The sequence below is a fragment of the Dermacentor andersoni genome, chromosome 8 (genome assembly GCF_023375885.2).
Source record: "Dermacentor andersoni chromosome 8, qqDerAnde1_hic_scaffold, whole genome shotgun sequence".
NCBI lineage: Eukaryota > Metazoa > Arthropoda > Arachnida > Ixodida > Ixodidae > Dermacentor > Dermacentor andersoni.
In genome coordinates, this window is record NC_092821.1 from 142849463 (window position 1) to 142868519 (window position 19057).

Here is a 19057-nt window from a genome sequence, read left to right on the forward strand (position 1 = left end):
CGGGGCTTTGTTCAAAGCGGCGGACATTTTGGCCCGTCCGACGCCGCCGCGACGCCTACCCGCCAAGCGTGTCCAGGCGTGTTTCAGTGCCACGTGTCTTCGTGTGTGCGTGTGTGTGTGTGTGCCCTCGCTTGTCAAAGCGCGGCAGCCGGGGAGCGGAGTTCCCCGAAGGAAGGGCCTGGAGGTCTCTCGGCTCAACCGCTCGCGCCGTCGTGGGCCCCTGCTGCGCCGTCCCGTGACCTTCATCCCGTGACCTTCCCTCCTTCCCTTTTGGACCGCGACGCCGAGGGTATAAGAGCAGCTGCCCCCGGACGCCAGAGGGAGGCTCCGTTTGTACTGTTGAGTTACGTGCTCTCCCGTCTCTCCACTTCGGTCAACCTGACCGGCCGCTCTTTTGCTATGTTAGAATAAACAAGTTGTTCTGTTACCAGTCTTCTCTTGCTTTGCCGGGACCTTCGGATGCTTCCAGTGCCCCAGGCCGCCAGGCCAACGCTACCCTTGGGGCTTGCGACCCATTGGCAATAACGGGCGTCAGCACCGAGACCCCATCAACTCGTGCCAGCGGTACGGTTCCAACAAGACGCTTCATTTCCAAAGCGTGTTCGCGCTCTTCTTTTTCTTTCTGTTCTTTTCGTTCACGCTCATCTTTCTCTTTCTGTTCTTTAAGTTCACGCTCATCTTTCTCTTTCTGTTCTTTAAGTTCACGCTCCCTCTCCTCAATGGTCTCAAGGCATTCCGACAGCTCGTCATCCTCAGCTTCTAACTCAAGAATAGCCCTTAGCAGTTCTGGTTTTCTGAGTTTGTCTGAGACATCCAGACGCAACTCTCTTGCAAGCTCCAGCAATTTCGGTTTGCGCAACGACTTCAAATCCATGGCTGCTCTGAATGCTGCTTTCTCTACTGTCTACTATTGTCTTGCCGCAACTAACCCGGTAGCAACGACAACCACAATTACCAGCTCTGTTTCTGACACTAACAAAAGCCTGGCAAAACTCAGAAGAAGAAAGTCCCGCACTCACCAAACCTCGCAGCCAAGAATTCCGCGCAGTCGTTCCGCTGCAGGCAACCAGTCATCACACAGGGCTCGTTGCACTGCTCCCGGATGGTCGTTGTGCTGCTCAGCATACAGTCAACCGCATCTCTTCGCTGCTGGCCTCCGTTGTCGCGATCTCACCGCTGGCAACCAGATGTTGTAATCGTACCGCTGGCACGAGTTGATGGGGTCTCGGTGTTGACGCCCGTTATTGCCAATGGGTCGCAAGCCCCAAGGGTAGCGTTGGCCTGGCGGCCTGGGGCACTGGAAGCATCCGAAGGTCCCGGCAAAGCATGAGAAGACTGGTAACAGAACAACTTGTTTATTCTAACATAGCAAAAGAGCGGCCGGTCAGGTCGACCGGAGTGGAGAGACGGGAGAGCACGTAACTCAACAGTACAAATCGGAGCCTCTCTCCTGGCGTCCGGGGGCAGCTGCTCTTATACTCTCGGCGTCGCGGTCCAAAAGGGAAGGTCACGGGATGAAGGTCACGGGACGGCGGAGCATGAGCCCACGACGGCGCGCACGGTCGAGCCGAGAGACCTGCTGAACCGAGTGCAGTGACGCATCGCCAACCCGCCCACACGACGGCGCGAACGGTTGAGCCGAGAGACCTCCAGGCTCCTCATTCGGGGAACTCCGCTCCCCGGCTGCCGCGCTTTGACAAGCGAGGGCACACACACACACACGCACACACGAAGACACGTGGCACTGAAACACGCCTGGACACGCTTGGCGGGTAGGCGCTGCGGCGGCGTCGAATGGGCCAAAATGTCCGCCGCTTTGAACGAAGCCCCGGCGTCCGTTGCATCCGCGCCGGCATTACCGCGCGTTGTAGGCGAAACGTAACAGTAGTCAGAAAGGCTTTAGTGATAGTCAGAAAGGCTTTAGTGATACCATACCGTTGGGCGTATTAGGTAACCACAGGGATAGACCCGCCCTTTGCGTAAATAAAGAAATGGAAAGAGCCGAGTGAGTTGGACGGCCTTTTAGAGCTGTGGCATAGTTCACAAAATGAATGTGGCGAAGTATCACGCACAAGATAGTATATTCCAACCTAAATTAAACACCGTGGCCATACGTTCGCGACACGCGATGGTGGCCTCCCACAAGGACATCAGAGATTTGCGGCGATGAAAGTTTACATTCTGTGCTTGATAATAAATACGAGCACATCTGATACGTCCGAGGGACGTTTCGACAGTACAAGATCAACCGCCCCCCCTCCCCCCCCCAAAAAAAAGAAGAAGAAAATTAAGCTTGCAAATAGTGACAATTAAAGATCGAGTACTACGGCGTTTGTTGATATTGTTCAGGATGATGTCAGCGCTTCATTCTAAATAAATGAGTTCAAGTTACTCTTATTTGCATCACAATGACGTTTGTAATCAAGCAAAAAATTGAAAGCATTTCCTTAGAAGGTGCCTGAGTACTCTGTGTAGGTTACGTATGACATTGATAGCAAGAATACAACATTAATGGAGAATATAATTTAGAAAATTTTCACTTAATGATGCAGCATAGTAAAAATGAAGTACCTCCACAGTATGGTTGTGGAAGGCGCAAATAACGAACTGGCTGAAGGAAACCAGTCTTTTAAGTCTGTAGTGATCTGGATAGACCATTCGCGTCTTGGCAACAGGATAAGGTCTCTACTGAAGGAAGATATTCTAGTGGGCAAATCGGCCGGTTGGCTCTCGTAAATTAGAAATACCGTAAAGAACGCGGTGACGTCTCGACGACTCGCCACCGTACGCCTGCAAATAAATACTTTTTTACAGTGAAGCTTTCTTTGCTTTATCCTGCGACTTTTCCACCGATGCTGTTGCTTTCTTGCACGCCGTGTCGGAGGAAGGTTCGCAGCGTGCACATACATGTAAAGAGCGTGGAAAAAAGAAAAGGCGGTGCAAGAAACACGTTTGGACCTTTCCATCGCCTGAAATGTGCACAGCGCCCTCTGGAGCTCCCTGGAAGTCACCACATTAGCGTCTTGAGAGCTCGAATCAGCCGTGACCCCCCGAATATGCCTTTTAGAAATCGTAGAGCTCACCTTCCTACTAACGTGCAAATCGAAAGGGGAGCTAGATTCAAGGCTAGCGAGGAGGATAAGAGGAGGCAGAGAATGGGTAGAACTGACACAGTCGCGAATCGACTGCATAACAGCCTTGCCACTCTCGCAGTTCCTATACAGGAGTAGAGGTTAAGAGAGGGAAAATCTGACGTTTAAGTATTATAATAATATTATTTTTAAATAATCAATTTCATTACAAGGTTTCAGAATTTCTTTGAATAATTAAATTTATTTATGCAAATAGACGGAATGCAAACGATAATCTGAGTATTCCCACTCGACGGCAAACAACGCTACCTCGTTTATGTCCAGCTATGTACAACGGTGGACTCGCTTCAAGCAATTAAAACGTTCACGCACATGCACAGCCTAGGTCCTTCCAACTTTATTTGTCTTGGTGATTTCAAGGCACCAGGCATTCATTGGCCACTTTCGATAAAGAACATACAAATTTTATCCTGAATTTGAGGCTTACTCAGACCGTTTGCGAGCATACCAGGCAGAAGGCTCTTGTGGACTTGGTACTTTCTTAGCTCAAACCTTGCCGCTAATGATTACACTTGTGAAGTGGTAGAAGGCATTTCGGATCATAAGGCTGTTTTTGTTTCCATTCCGTGCATTGTTCCTAAACCATCCTTCGTTCTTACTACATTTCGCAATTTCAATCACGCTGACGACAGTTATATTCCAGATACATCGGCTGATGTCTTCGACTCCTTTGAAGCACTCTGTGTATCAAGTGACGTGAATGTTGTCGTGACATATTTTAAAGTATTGTCATGTCATGTATTGAACACTTCATTCCCATCAAAACACAAAAGAAAAATGCTAACATTCCTTAGATGAACAGAGATGTACTACATATTTCACGTCGTGTCCGCAGGCTTAGACGAATGAAGGACTCCCATAACTACATACACATTGCTAGGTTTGCTGAGGCGAAGGAGGATGTTCGTACAAAAACCAAATCAGCTGAGGACATTTTTTATAGCATGCAGCTGCCGCTTCTGTTGAAAAGTAACCTGCATAAGTTCTGGCTTCCCATTTTTCCTCGTGACAGCTCTTGTAGATCTTTATGTGTGAACAATGAAACGACTAGTGATTAATTATTAATCTTCAACGCTATACCTTACGTCCCTTTTTACTTGCGATACTCGCATTGTTCCTCCTTTTTCAAACGTTCATACAACTTGCTTCATTAATGATAGCACAGATGGTGTCTTAAACCTAATAATAAATCTTGAATCAGAGAAAAATGAAGGGCCTGGTGGAATCCCGAATTCTATTCTCGTTCGGCATGACTTATGGACTTCACGCTACCTTACTCTTATATTAAGTAAGGTAGCTTACGCTACCTTACTCTTATCACGCATATTACCTTCATCATGGAAGATGGCTAAGGCGCTTCCGTTACATAAGTCAGGTAGTAATCAACATCTTTCTAACTACCGGCAAATATCTTTAACACCATATTCATGCAAAATACTAGGGCATGTAATATACAAACACATTATAAAATTTCTTCAATCTTAAATCATTAGCTCTAATGTACAGCGTGGATTCAGACGCGGATTTAGCACAATAACACAACTTGTCGAGTTCACGCATGACATAGCCTCTAACCTGTATCAGGAATTTCAAATTGACGCTGTATTCATAGATCTTTCCAAAGCTTTCAACACCGTACTTCACTCATAACTACTGTCCAAACTTAATGCCATTCTTAACAACCTTCAATTAGTGAACTGGATGGAGACCTTTTGTTTCACCTCTCTCAATTCGTAAGCTTTAAACTCGATCAATTCCTCGGTGAGGGATCTGTCATCTGGCGTCCCTCAAGGATCGGTGCCCCTCTGTCCTCTTATTTCCTTTTTATAAAAATAATGATATACCACGTGGGATATCATCTAAAATCCGAATGTATGCAAACGACTGCGTATTATTTGGCGTCATTTCATCTTCCTTTGATCATGTTCGCCTTACTGAATCATTCGTCAGATGTTGCAAATGGTGTGAAACATGGCAAATGAATAATAACTTCGGTAAGATTACCGTTATGTCCATCGCTAATAAAACTAGCCCGTTCTTTTTCAGCTACAAGTTTAATGATAATTTAATTCAACGCTTTTCTGAATATAAATATTTTGGTCTCACTTTCACCACATACCTGTCCTGGTCAAAGCACGTTGATTCCATTACGACTAATGCTCTACAAAAAGCGGGGTATTTACGTCGTACGCTGTCTAATTCTCCGCGCGACACTAAGTTATTGTTATATGAACTATTGTTCGCAACTATATTTGAGTATGGTATCGTTTGGAATTCCCTACAAGCAGTACGGAATAGACAGAGTTGAGGCCGTCCAAACGAAAGCCATTAGATTTATCTACCGACGTTATGACCACCAGTTCTCAGCATCGTCAGTCATTTCCTCACTCAACCTACAATCTCTCGCCGAACAGCGACACGCAAATTGTTTAAAATTTTTTCACGGCATTATTCAATCGTCTTGTCGCCTCTGCAGTAATGAATATATCACCTTTGTGAGAATCTCTTCTAGTAGGAGACATCACGCACTTAACATTACACCTTCTTTTGCGCGCATTAATACTTTCAAGTGTAGCTTTATCCCTCAAACAATTGAAACTTGGAATTCGCTACCAGGAACCAGCCATTCTCTCCCATTAAACGAATTCTTGTCTGTGCGCCCTCAGCATTGCGCTTAACTTTCTTTCTTTCTTGTCTGTTGTATTTATGTTTTTGTATTATATTGTATTATCCACTTCTGCTATAGCCCCCGCAGGGGCTGCCAGTACGTGACAATAAAATAAATAAATTTGCATATTTCGAAAGTTTGACTAAAGTCACGTGAGACACTCTGCGTGTAAAAGCGAATGCGCTGTGGATATCGTGTTTTCGGATTGACTCCCGATCGCGCGGGATTCGGTCGAACGATGGTCGGCGCGCTGGTTTTGTCGGTGCCGCCGAGAAGAGAGCACGACGCGGTACGATAATTCGGCCTGGTGTGATAAAATCGTTTCAGCTACACACTGCACGGTCTGAATCACCGGGCAATCGTTGGGGTGAGCTGAGCCTCTTGTCGGTCATCGCATCGACCCAGTGTTATCGCGCCCGTGAAGTCAGGCACGCGCTGCCACCACCAGCCAGTGGGGGCCGACGCTGCAAGAAGGCTACGTCAGCAACGTGCCGTTTTTGAATTGTCGCCCAAGTGTAACACAGGTGTTTTTTCGTAAAATTTGCAAGCTATCAACGAAACTACGCGGCTCACGGTGTGGTCCGGACCACTCAGTAGTCCGGTCGAAGCGCTGGATGCTTTCAGCACTGAATGCGAGTGGAAGTCTTAAGCAACGCACATTCTCGGCACCGCACCGACGTCGAGCTACCAGCTGTGGAGCGTCATAAAGGACATGCCATGTGGTCTAGTATCTCCAGAGTTACAACGTGTACGCGATTGTATGCAGCAGCGCGCGTTGGAGCACTTATCTTCTTTTTTTTTTTACCGGGAATTATTTTGCCGAGATTGGGCCGCGCGGCCCAGGCGCGCGTCCCTTCCTAAAAGTTTGGTGACTAATCCGCTGGGGTAGTGCGCATACCCTTTAGCAGCGTGAAAAAAAATGCGGATTGGCATAGGCTGTCTGATTATATGGGGAACGTGATCGCAAGCACAGCCGAAGCTGAATCAGGCCACCCCCCCCCCCCCCCCCCCCGCCCCGTAGAGCGAATGAGTAGTTCAGAAGAAATGTTAAGGATAGAAAAAAACTCCAAGAAACAAGGCAGGGGGCAGCGTCAAGCGAGTCTAACTGGCCGCCTTTGTACTGGTCACGATAAATTCTCGCTGGAATGTCAAGCACTTTCTACGAAGGGGGCAACTTTCGACAGTGGCAGACAGAGGAAAGGGTCCTCTCTGCCATTCCTCTCCAGAGACACGTCCGCGGGGTCTTTGCGACGGACGCATCAGTTGTCGACGCGGAAAGCTACCACGTGTACGAGTACGAGGCCACGTTGGAGCAGCCAGGCTACAGAAGGTGAGTGAAGAGATCGCGTTTTTTTCTTTGGTGTATGATATTGCAACAAAAATTATAACGATGTTCTTGACCACACTGAAATTAGCATTGACGAAAACGTGATGGTGACGGTGCTATGTCTACAGTACATATTCAGAGATTACACCGCTTTTAAGAACAAATCGTACGCAAAGCTTTATTTCCATACGTTTACTTTTCTTTATTTTATTTATTTGAAGAGTACTGCCCACCACTGATGAGAGCCCTTAAGCAGGAGTGATTACAGACATAAGGAACAATGCATTGGATACAAGCTGCGAAGCTTGAGCAGAATGAAATACCACTCAGTGGGCAAAAAGAAAAGACAATCATGGACAGCGTGTCATTTGGGAAAACACGCTATTTAGCGCTAGCAGCTTAAAAAATGTCTAAACAAATGCGAACTGCTCTTAGCGCTAAGTTTAGGAATATTAAGAGATAGAGAAACAGAATAATATAATATGTATATTACGCGTGGCAAGCGCTTTCAAAACTTACATCCGGCTAGAAAAACATAATGAAATTAGGTGTGTAAAAGTGCTTAGCCGTGGCAGACGCATCAGAAAACACACGAGGGCAATCACGCGGAAGGGCAGGCTGAAACAAAAGAAAGAAATTTGTACAATTTCTATAAGCAGTTTTAGGAATGCATGAATGGTGTCGTAGGTAACCGCCGCAGCAGAAAGTACATTCGATTCCCTCGTGGTTAGGGACATTATCAATTTCTAAACGCTTCAGTTTTGCAGTAGTGACCTTTCAGCTTGTCACCGCGGCTAGGCCGAGTGAATCGACGAGTGAGAGGCTCAGTATATGTGTCCTTGTCAATGCGTAGTTGTCCGTGATTAAAAAAATACATGTACTTCAATTTTCCTTTAGAACGTCGTTTTTGTAGGGTAAATAATTCTGTTTCGAGCATCGCACTTGGTGGTGCATACATGCTAAATGAATTGAATACAAATCTGATCGCGCTTCTCTGACTTCTTTCTCTCCATCTTTTATGTTAACTTCGCTACGTGGATCCCACAAGATGTACCTATACTCGGGTACCAGGCGGAAGAAAGCTTATTAATGTAGTAGTTTTGTCTCGCGGGGTGAATTTCTCAAGCAACGCCCCAGTGTAACGAAGGTTCCGCGTGGCTTTCTTTTCCATCAATGACACGTGCTCATTGCACTTCAAGTCCAAAGTGATGACTACGCTCAAGGGTTTTTAGCTTGTCACTGTCCCCAATTTGTCCATCGATTAAATAGTGATTGTTCAACGGGCGACGTTTCTACGTCACGGTCGTGTCAACAGTTTTCACGTGCCCGGCGCTACACCACCACGAGGTGTATAGGAGCGATTGCTCAGCGAGACTACCGATTTGTTTATATAAAACCCTGTGAGATAGTATAGACAGATCAGCCAAAGCGTTCGGTTACGAGATGAGTGTCCTTGTCGTTTAACGAAGTCGTTAAACTAATGTCGTTTAACGAAGTCGTTTACCTAATGAAACAAAGCCGCCGCACACGAACCACTTTCTCTGCCTCACAATCGAGTGTCAGTGCTTGCGCTTCGCAGTGGATGCAGAATGGTTAAGATGAGGCAATATTCTTCCTTAAGCAGCTGCGAAATACGTTGCAACCGAGCTTCTCGTTGAGCGCACTCAATCGGATGCGTTGCGTACATTCGAAACTGTATACGATGTCATCCCTATCACAACTCCGGGCGTCAAATTATAAGCAGGTCATAAAAGTTCTTAAAATGCGCCTATTTACGTAGTAGGAGCCGTGAAATAATAAAATTTGAGATATCGACCACCTTGCACCGCCTAATGATTTATTCGCTTAAGGAGGAGCACGGCGATAAAGGCGCGCCCAGTTTCGGCAGTCGCGATTCAATGACCTCACAGTTTTAGTATACCAAAGTCGTGATGTCCAATTGTTGGGCTTTAACCGCCACACTGTCACAAAAACGCGGCTGCAGGCATAAACGACGAAGATTGTCAGTCGTCAGAACAAATTTGTGATTGTTTCGAGTGTTTTGTTTACCGACTTGGCCGCCCTAGGCAATGCACGTAGATTTCAGGTGAAATCTTGCGCTGAGAAATCGAAAGGAGTAGGGAGACGACCTATGTACAGTCTTGGTCGAAAAACGTGAACGGAGCGGTTGCGCCGAGGATAAAGAGGGCGAGGGTACCATGTCTCGTACCCTCAAGCACCCTTTGTTAACGGCGCTCGTGAAAAACTAGTCCGATGTCCATTCTGCCACCTGCGAGGTCGTTTTGCGGCCGCCGGGGTGCGGCGACTCCTTCCAGTAAATGCTCTCGTCTTTGCAAAACTGCCCGGCTTCCATGCAGCGCATTATGCTATAAAAATTGTCTATCGTCGAAATTTCCTATCACAATGTTGTCCTACACATTCAAATGCGAGGGCCTTCGCATTATGCTTTGAGATATACAGGTTGAATATGTTCCTGATTGGGATGAAAACAAAAGATAGAATATAAACTGACGTATCTCAGCGCTGTCTAGCATTGTTCCAGGTTTTTTTTTTGTTGTAATATGTGGGCAATTCAGTCATCATGCGTTTAGAAAAGACCAGAAGCCGTAATTTCGTCTACAAAGGCCCTCTTCGGAAAGGGCCTGTAATACCATTGCAATATTTTAAATATGTTGACCGCACCTCTCATCTAAGGAACGACCACAGAATTGCGCTTGGCGTTGAAGTTCTTCGAATAAACCCACGGTGAGATTATGAAAACTTTTCGCTTAGTAGTCGATTGAGTTAGAGGCATTCCCTCGTCATTTTGGAAAGTGCCCACAACCTCGGCTTTTTTCGCATCTTCGTGCATAGTGCCTCATTGCCGTTAGGCCCAACTTTCAAGCACATACGAGGCGAATGTAAATTCGGCCCGTTTGCATTGGGCATCACACGCTTGAATCGCGCAATGTAGACCACGGCCACGAGATTATAGCAATATTGCACAGTGAAGGTGTCGGCCCGGCGGTGCTATCGCTGTTACGGGTGCACTGGAAGAAGCAGTTTGGATATATAATATTGAGGTATCGTTCTACTCTACGAGAAAGGGCTTCACAGGTAGTTTAAAAAAATTGTTATACGTAGCGTCCTTTCAACCAGAGACCTTGGCTAGTTTACAGCCAATCACATGGGCAAGCTGGAATTGTACGGGTCAACCATAGACAAAACCACAGTCAATGCCTTGAAGGCATGCTCCTTCCTATGATTTCGTCGAGAGATGCAAGTGCCTCCCTGAAGCTTATGCTTTCTGGATTAATTCGCTACTTGCGACATTCATGATGACAATTTCGAGATGCCATTGTAGCACATGATTTAATATAGCATTCATCTGCTGAAGTCCGATCTTAACTACGGTCCTCGCAAAGTGCCAGTGTTCGAGCATGCGCAGGACCATTCATAGCGTTGTTCCTTTAATTTGATCCCGAAAAACATTAACTGATGATTACGATACTCGGAACTGCGAAATTTGACTGTACAATCTAAATAAAATTTACACCCCTTGGGGTGTACATTTGCCACGCAACAATAATCGTCATCTGTCAATCTTGCGTTTCCTGTCTTCAAAACGCTGCGCTCGTTACTTTCCTGTCGGAAATGCTATGAGATGCTGATAACGCGCATGGCGTTTATCATTTTGTGACAAATGCACACTCCAAAGGGTGCAACTTTTTTGATTGTCTCGCGTTTGACAGCGGCCGCCAGAGACCCCCGCCCGCTCATCCAGCATACGCTGCAAACGGCATGGTAGCCGGGCGGGTGGCTTCCCATTCGCCACCGTCGCTAAGGGGACCTGCTTCTCTCGCCCTCTTTATCCTCGGTGATAGCAAGCAGCGGCATGCGCCGATGTAGGCAGCGCCACGATAGTGAGGCGCAGCTGTTCCCCGGCCCATCAGAGCGGGTTCAAGTTTTTTGACCAAGACTGGGCATTTTCGCCTTACCTCCGGCGATGCGTGCGCTTACATCGTCGCACGACGGGAACATCTTGCGTCAAAGTGCCAATAATTTGCGGCTTACGTGAACGGTTTGTAGTTGTTCTTCACTAAGGCCTGTATATTGGTAGGGCGGCTTTCTTGTCTTTATAGCTTTGTACAAAGGACCATGTTTTCTGTTCTTTGTTAGGTGTAACATATTGGAGGTTCGGGGACGGCTATCCCAATATTATTGGCTGCAAAGGCAACAAAGGCAAATAAATACAAAATGCTTCCATAGCAAATTGTAGTAGTAGCGGAGGCGGAGCTCAATCCGGAGCGCGGAAATGCATATAATTTCAATACAATCTTTACGTTATTCATTCCCCGGTTGTGCATCCGATTGTCTTTCTTTTGATATGAAAATTGCGGCAACCGCCGCTAGCGCCATTGACCTTTTCTGTAGAACATTCAGTGTTTGGAAACTACTTGTAATTATCTTGTGTATATTGATTTCGCATCAGAAGGTTTTTCATAGGGCACCAATTGAGTGCGAATGGAAAATTGTCCTAATCAAGCTTCGTACAGCGTACCAATATAGCAGTAATATTAATCAGAGCCGCGCTTTTGCAAAGAAACACCGAATCACAATACGAAGGGGGCCTTGACGCCACAGCCAGTACCCTGCGCTTTTCGATGACGTCATGTTCGGACAAGAAAAGCGAGCAGAGTGCGCTAACGTCCACCTATTTTTTGATTTTTGCAAGGAAGGAAGCGTGGACAGCGGCAAGAAAACTGGTTTGAGTCACGTCACTTTCAATGTGCAGAGGAGAAGGAGGAGGAGGAAATAGAAAACCAGAATAACGTCCGGTTGGCTACCCCACACAGGGGTATGGGAAAGGGATAACAAAGGTGACAGGGAGAGAGAGGAGTGAAGGAAAGAAGAAAATTAGCGGTGAGTGCTCCGACGCGTGCGATCTAATAGAAAATGCATTAGTAGTCACAGGTGCTCACACAAGCCCGTCGTCCTCAAAAAGCACAAAAGCGCCTTCACCGCTTTTTGGGCCGACGAGCGATGGGGGCGGTGTTCCAGCAGCACCTGCACAGAAAGCGGCCGATTGTCCAGTTTTTGGAGAGCGTTAGCAAGTTCTTGTCTTTCTGGCTGGTATATCGTGGACAGTGGCACAGGAGATGGTCTATATTTTCTTAGGTGCCGCAGACCTCGCATGCTGCACTGTTCACTCCAATTAATGTAGAGTATGCCTTTGTGAAGTCAACTCCCAACCAAAGGCGACAGCGAAGCGTAGCTTCACGTCGAGGAAGTCCGAGTGGAGGTTGGAGTTGCAGTGAGGGGCTTAATCGATTCTGTCATGTGAGTCGTAAGTTTGGTGAGTTTCACTCGGTCAGTGAGAGACTGCGTGCCAGGTGTCGAAGCTGCCTTGCGGCGCCTGTCCTCGAACGCTGTGCTCTTCTTGATGTGCTGTGCGAGCAGCGTTATCGGCGGAATCACGCCACTCATTCCACAATGGCCAGGTACCCATTGAAAAACAACCTCGCGGCCTTTTTGTTTTACGTGATGGTGAAGTTTCACGATTTCGGATGTCAATTGTTCATGACATCCGCGTCGGAGAACTTAGTGCGTGCACTGTCATGCAGGTTTTGAATCACAGAACACAGCTCGTTTTCTAGATCTTTCAGAATCAAAGAATTCTCGTGCACGCCGCAGAGCCGTTAATTCTGCCACCGTTGAGGTCGTGACATGCGATGTCTTGAACCGCTGTGTTATTCCTCGCGTTGGTATAACCACCACACCACCAGAACTGGACGATGTAGTCGATTCATCAGTATAGATGTGCACCTGGCTGCTGTACTTTTCATGCAGACGTATGATCAGCTGTTTTAGAACAGGGGCCGGTAGATCTGTCTTCTCCTGCAGTCCTAGAATTATTATGTGTACTTTTGGACGGCTCAAATACCACGGTAAAAACACGGGCTTCAACATCGTTGTCTGTTGACGAACTACCACGCCTGAATCCGGCCATAGCATCTGAGTAGATTTCACAGAACTCTAAGTACCATTCCAGACGTGTTAAACCAATTATTTCCATTGTTTTTCCGACCCAGCTGGCAAATGCGATCGGACGGTATGAGGAAATGTGCAAGGGCTACTTGCCAGCTTAGAGAAGTGTAATGAGGCGAGTTGACTTCAATTCTTGCGGAACCGTACCCGTCTGCCAGGAGTCGTTGTACAGGAGCAAGAGTGCCTTCCGTGTTTGGTCTCCTAGGTTGCCCTGCCTGAATAGCCGATTGAGTTAGACGCATTCCCTCGGCATTACATACCGTGCCACAGAGCACGGTATGTAATGCCGTCAGGCCCTGGCGCTGAAGAACGTCTGGACAAAGCCAGCGCAGCTTCTAGTTCATCCATAGAAGAAGATCATTGCATGCGGGGATCGCGTGAGTACAATGGCTGGTCGAGCGTTCCCGCACCCATTCCATCGGAATGTGCTTCACCAACAATGTTTCTGCAGAAAGATTTAGTGACGTCAATATCTCTACATTGTAGATGGAGTGCCAGAGATGTAAGCGGATGGCGCGAAGCAATGGTTGTGCGAAGGCCACGAACAGTCCTCCATATAAGCGACAAAGGTTTTCGCGGATCCAGGGACTCGCAAGAGGATATCCATTGTCGCGAAGCCAGCTTGTTCACATGACGCTGTATTTTCTTTTGTTTTCGTCTTGCCAATCTCAAATCATGACTGGACTTCGTGCGTCTATATCTTCGTTCCGTACGACTGCGAATTGCTCGAAGTTTAGCGAGTTCGATGTCGAAATCGGTGCGCGAAGAACACTTCAACAGCAAACGTGTGTTTGTTTATATGGCATCATTTGTCGCACCCTGTAGGTTATAGGAGGTGCCGTCACGACAACAGCCTTCCATGATAATTTTGTATTTAGGCCAATCGGTGCACTGGACGGTTCTGGAGTACTTGGAGCTAGTCAAACCTTGGACCTTCAAATAGGTTGGGATGTGGTCGCTACCCCGCGTTTCTAAATCCGAAAACCAGTGCGCACTTTCCGAAAGCGAACGTGAAACGAAGGTGAGGTGCAAGCAGCTACTATACGCTTATCCACGCAGATAAGTAGGGCTTACATCATTTGACTGGCGAAATTCGCGTTCAGAGCCAAAGGACACCAACGTTCTGCCTCTAGAGTTCACTTTGGAGTTTCCCCGTAGGTAATGGTGGGCATTAAAGTCGCCAGGGATACCCCACTGCTTTGGAGTCGATGTTAAAATTCCCCGTCAACGCTCATAGTCTAGACGGCTTGTTGGAGATAAGTAGGCTCCAAAAATTGTAAACGCGAGCTTTTTCTTCCTCACTGTTAAGCAGAGGTATTGATTCACTTCATCAGGAGGCACCGGACTCAAGGTGCCCAGCATCTGCAGTGCACTCTGTGCCGACGGCGTTTTCATGTTGCTCAGCAGAATTCGCATGGCGCCCATAAGTTACTATAACATCACTATGACTTGGCGATTCTCAGTCGTCGTCGCTTCCGCGGTTCGTGGGTCACTGAGGGCGGCGCACTTTGATGTGATTCCGAGGCTGTTTGTGCAAGTGGAAGTGTAGGCCACTCTTTAGGAGGTGCGAGTCTTGCCCCATTCTTCGTTTTCGCAGTGTCCGTCTTTGTGGAAGTTGGCGTGGATACGGTAGCCGCTTTGCCGGAGGGTGGTGTATATCTTTCGGTAGATGCAACTCTTCGTTATGCTCTTTGGTGGCGATGTCGTCGTCGCCTGAGAGTAGCGGCCGCCTCTGCGTGCTGAATGGTCCCGTACCATACGTTTGAGTACTGCTCACTCGTTCCTTACCCGCGGGAAATCATTGCATGAGGTCTCATGAGTACCATGACAGTTAGGCCACTTTAACACAGTTGCGCGGCAGGCATCTGCGGAATGAGATTCAGCGCACCGTGGGCACACCAGGTTTTCCTACAGACACCTTTTACGCAGTAGTTCTGCGGAAACCCGCAAGGAGGAGAGAAGTAATGAATAAAGGGAAAATTAGACATCAACCCTTTCGTAGCAATTGCTATAAAGGAAACCCATACGGGTTCCTCGAAAGAAAAGCCTCAAAGTTGAAGAAAAATTCGTCCTGGTCCGGGACTCGAACCCGGGACCACCGCCTTTCCGGGGCAGCCGCTCTACCATCTGAGCTAACCAGGCGGCTAACAGATGGCAGTGCGAAATAGAATTTGTCGACAACACGAAGCAAAGGCAAGTGTTTGACGTAGTAGTTCTGCGGAAAACCGCATAGTGGAGAGAAGTAATGAATAAAGGGAAAATCTGACATCCACCCGTTCGTAGCAGTTGCTACAAACGCCCTGCCATCTGCTAGCCGCCTGGTTAGCTCAGATGGTAGAGCGGCTGCCTCGTAAAAGCAGTGGTCCCGGGTTCGAGTCCCGGACCAGGACGAATTTTTCTTCAACTTTGAGGCTTCTTTTTCGAGGAACACGTATGGGTTTCCTTTGTAGCAATTGCTACGAACGGGTGGATGTCTGATTTTCCTTTCATTCATTACTTCTCTCCACCTTGCGGGTTGCCGCAGAACTACTACGTCAAAAACTTGCCTTTGCTTTGTGTTGTCGACAAATTCGATTTCGCCCTGCCACCTGCTGGACGCCTGCTTATCTCAGATGATAGAGCGGCTGCCCCGGAAAGGCGGTGGTCCCGGGTTCGAGTCCCGGACCAGGACGAATTTTTCTTCAACTTTGAGGCTTTTCTTTCGAGGAATTCGTATGGGTTTCCTTCGTAGCAATTGCTACGAACAGGTGGATGTCTGATTTTCCCTTTATTCAGGCACCTTTTACGTGTCCCATCTTGCAGCATTGCAGGGGCTTCGGTAAGTATGGGCGGACTGGATGGCGGATGTGGCCAACCTTGAGGTGTGAGGTAATGCTGTCTCCCTCAAACTCAAGCATCAGGCCACGTGTGTGGTCAAGTCTTGTGATGTGCGTCATAAGGGTGCCTTCTGTAGTGGGCTTTATTATTATTGGTAAGTCGTCTGTTGGTATAGAAATATCGACGTCATAAATGACGTCGACAGTGCCATTTCAGCCTGTAGGAATGATGGATCGCGTTTTCACTTTGACGATCTCCGTTACGTGCCGTAGGATTGGCAGTGCACTACGGTGTAGAACATCTACTGCGGGGACTTTCTTCCGTGCGTTGCTTCTCGCGCCTTTTATCTCGTTTGGCGCGATTCCCTCCAGAAACGCAGAAAGGACTTGCCTGTTTAGGAGTCGCAGATTGGACACTGGGTCCACAGGCATGAAGACCATAGTGTATGGCCAGCGCTTTGGTGTTGTCTCCCCGGTGGAGACACTTGGCGGCGATGACCTCCGTAGCAGTCTTCTTTTTGTAGTTCGGCTCATGACAAGCGTGAAATCGTCGTCCGACGAGTCGACGCTGGCAGGGTACAACTCGATTGCCTCGCTGTCCGTGTCACTTGACGCATTTCCCCGTTAACTGGACGCGACCCGGCGTGATGGCAGGGCGCCAGAAAGGTCCTCGAGGGCTTTTTTATCTATTTACCCAACAAAGGAGCGGCTGCTCCCAGATTTTGGACAGAAACAAAACGAGACAAGGGTACCTCGGGACTTTTTCCTCTAGCAGAAAATATGGGTCGAATCAGCCAACTTCCCAAGATAACAGGAATGGCTCGTACGTTAACAGTTTCTAATCTAACGGCGATATAGATTCATAATGGGTAAGGGCGATTAGATTAAATACGGAAGAAAACGACCCGAGCGAAAGCACAAACATTGAATACTTACGCCTCTGCTTTGGCAGAGCTTGTGTGTCCACTCCCTCAACCTCTTGTCAATGCGCGTTTAGCCAGTCCTAAATATCACAAGACAAACGCGTGCTTTGTACTAGCACTTTAATACAAAGATTACATTATCAACTTGTTCAGCTTTCTTTCGTTTTAGGACACAGTGTCAGCACCACGGTAGGAATAGTAAAGCTCACTTTGTGAAGTCTTCGCTGTATAACACGCAGCAACTTGGTCTCACTCGGCAAAACTGTGAAAAATGTATTCTCAGTCGACTGCCTTCCTATCGCTTTTTGTCTTTGATATATATGAGAGAGAACTGACGCCATTAGAGTCTTTTTTCGCAAGCCTTTAGAAAGAAGGGAAAGGCCTATACCGAAGCGCGTTCACGGTTTTTTGCTCAGAAGCGCTTGTTTAAATCTAACCTCCATGAGAGCGATTTTGTGCGAGACAGCGACGAGTGGCGGCTTCGAGCGACGGATCGGGCTGACGCTTGAACAGATCGCTCGGTCTCCTCGTCGGTCTTAATTGGTCGCTTTACGCCCGGAAGTGCTATGAGCGACAAGCCAATAGCGCGAAGCCGGAACTTGATGTAGTACGTTCCTGAAATACCACCAATTGTCGCACGCAAGGAGCAAACAGTTGAATTTTTATACGTGCAAGGATGTGAACTTGCTGCAAGACCCTCAGAAATATTTTATACTGCATATTGAAGTAAAATACAGCAACTTAAAATAATGAAGCAGGCGTCACGCTAGTTTCGGCGCCTATATTGCTGCCGTCATACCGGCAACACCGGGAGACGTCGCTCGAAGTGATCGCAGGCATGGGGTACGACTTGCGGGCGATGAGCGAACACGAAAGCCATCTCCATAGCGTCGCTTGTTGCTGTCGTGTGCAAGGTCGCTTGCATGGGTTTTATACTTTATTCTCTGACACTGTTGCACCCTGTTCTTTTCTATGTGCAGGTCTTGCGCCAGACGACTGAAGGATATAAAGTCATCTTGCAGCACTGTACTCCGCTAGTCAGCGGGCTGGTGAATCATGTCTAAAGCATTGCATGTAAAAGATTCCATAATCGCCAGACCTGCAACCCCCAAAAGCCGCGTGGAATGGCACGTCCAGAACATATCATGCACAAAGACGGCTGGGGCAAGCTGTCACTTACTGGAGCACCGTCGTGGCTTAAACCATATCCTTCTAGACGCTGGCCTAGAGCTTCGGGAAGACAGGCGAGGAAAGACCAGGGGCGATGCCCTTATTGCCGTCGTCGAGGCAAGCGCCTGCGGGCATCTCCTGTCCGGCTCAGACAAAGACTTGCGCAGATCGAAGCCTCTAGATCTTGTTGAACGACTACTGGCCGAGCATCGCTGCATCACAGCGATAGAATTCAACGCGAGCTCGAAGCAACGCCGTTCGTTGCTTTCTGCAGTAAAACGTAATTGTTCTGTGAAAAGCGTTGCCGTCTGCGGCGCATTTATGGGAGCAGACGATGCAGCTTTCATGTGCGAGGTGATCAAGTCTTTCTCGCATCTCGAGAGTCTTGCTTTCAAGGTTCATGATTTCGAGAAGGAATGGGGAATGAAGGCATGTTTGTTTGGGACATCACTTGATCTAGGCAGGCATCACCTGACGACTCTCGACGTGGCAGAACTTTCGATGTCCCCTAGTGAGGCGAGTTCTCTCATCCATGCTCTCATGGAAAACAAAACTATCACTGACCTGCGCGTGGGAGAAAGCGTGTTCGGCAACCGCGACGAAGCCTCCAACGCACTGTTCGCCAGCTACCTTGCAAAAGAAGACTCAGCGCTGCGAAAATTGACGCTAAAATCGAATGCCTATTCCGACAGCGACTCGCTATTGAGAGAACTGATCGATCCGTTGTGCAAGATGACTTCTTTGAAGGAACTGAACGCGGACATCGCTCTGTTGACTGAAGAATTGTAAGTATAGGTGGCATTGTATTACCGATCGACGCTATAACATTCAGACATTTCCCAACACTCCTCCCGGGACATTCGTTGTCAGCAGAGACAAAGAATGCACTCTTTGACTAGTTGAGAACGGAGAGTCGATTGTATTTATGCAAAAGTAAATGTAGGTTTCGGTGGCAGTGTTGGCGCCCCAGTCGG

General features: G+C 47.7%; 2 non-coding genes across 2 annotated transcripts; one reads left to right on the forward strand and one right to left on the reverse strand.

Annotated features, from left to right (window-relative positions):
- Positions 1 to 15241: 15241 nt before the first annotated feature.
- On the reverse strand, positions 15242 to 15316 carry TRNAS-GGA (transfer RNA serine (anticodon GGA)). Its single transcript has one exon. It is a non-coding gene; the product is annotated as a tRNA-Ser (tRNA).
- Positions 15317 to 15490: 174 nt separating this feature from the next.
- On the forward strand, positions 15491 to 15565 carry TRNAT-CGU (transfer RNA proline (anticodon CGG)). Its single transcript has one exon. It is a non-coding gene; the product is annotated as a tRNA-Thr (tRNA).
- Positions 15566 to 19057: the final 3492 nt, after the last annotated feature.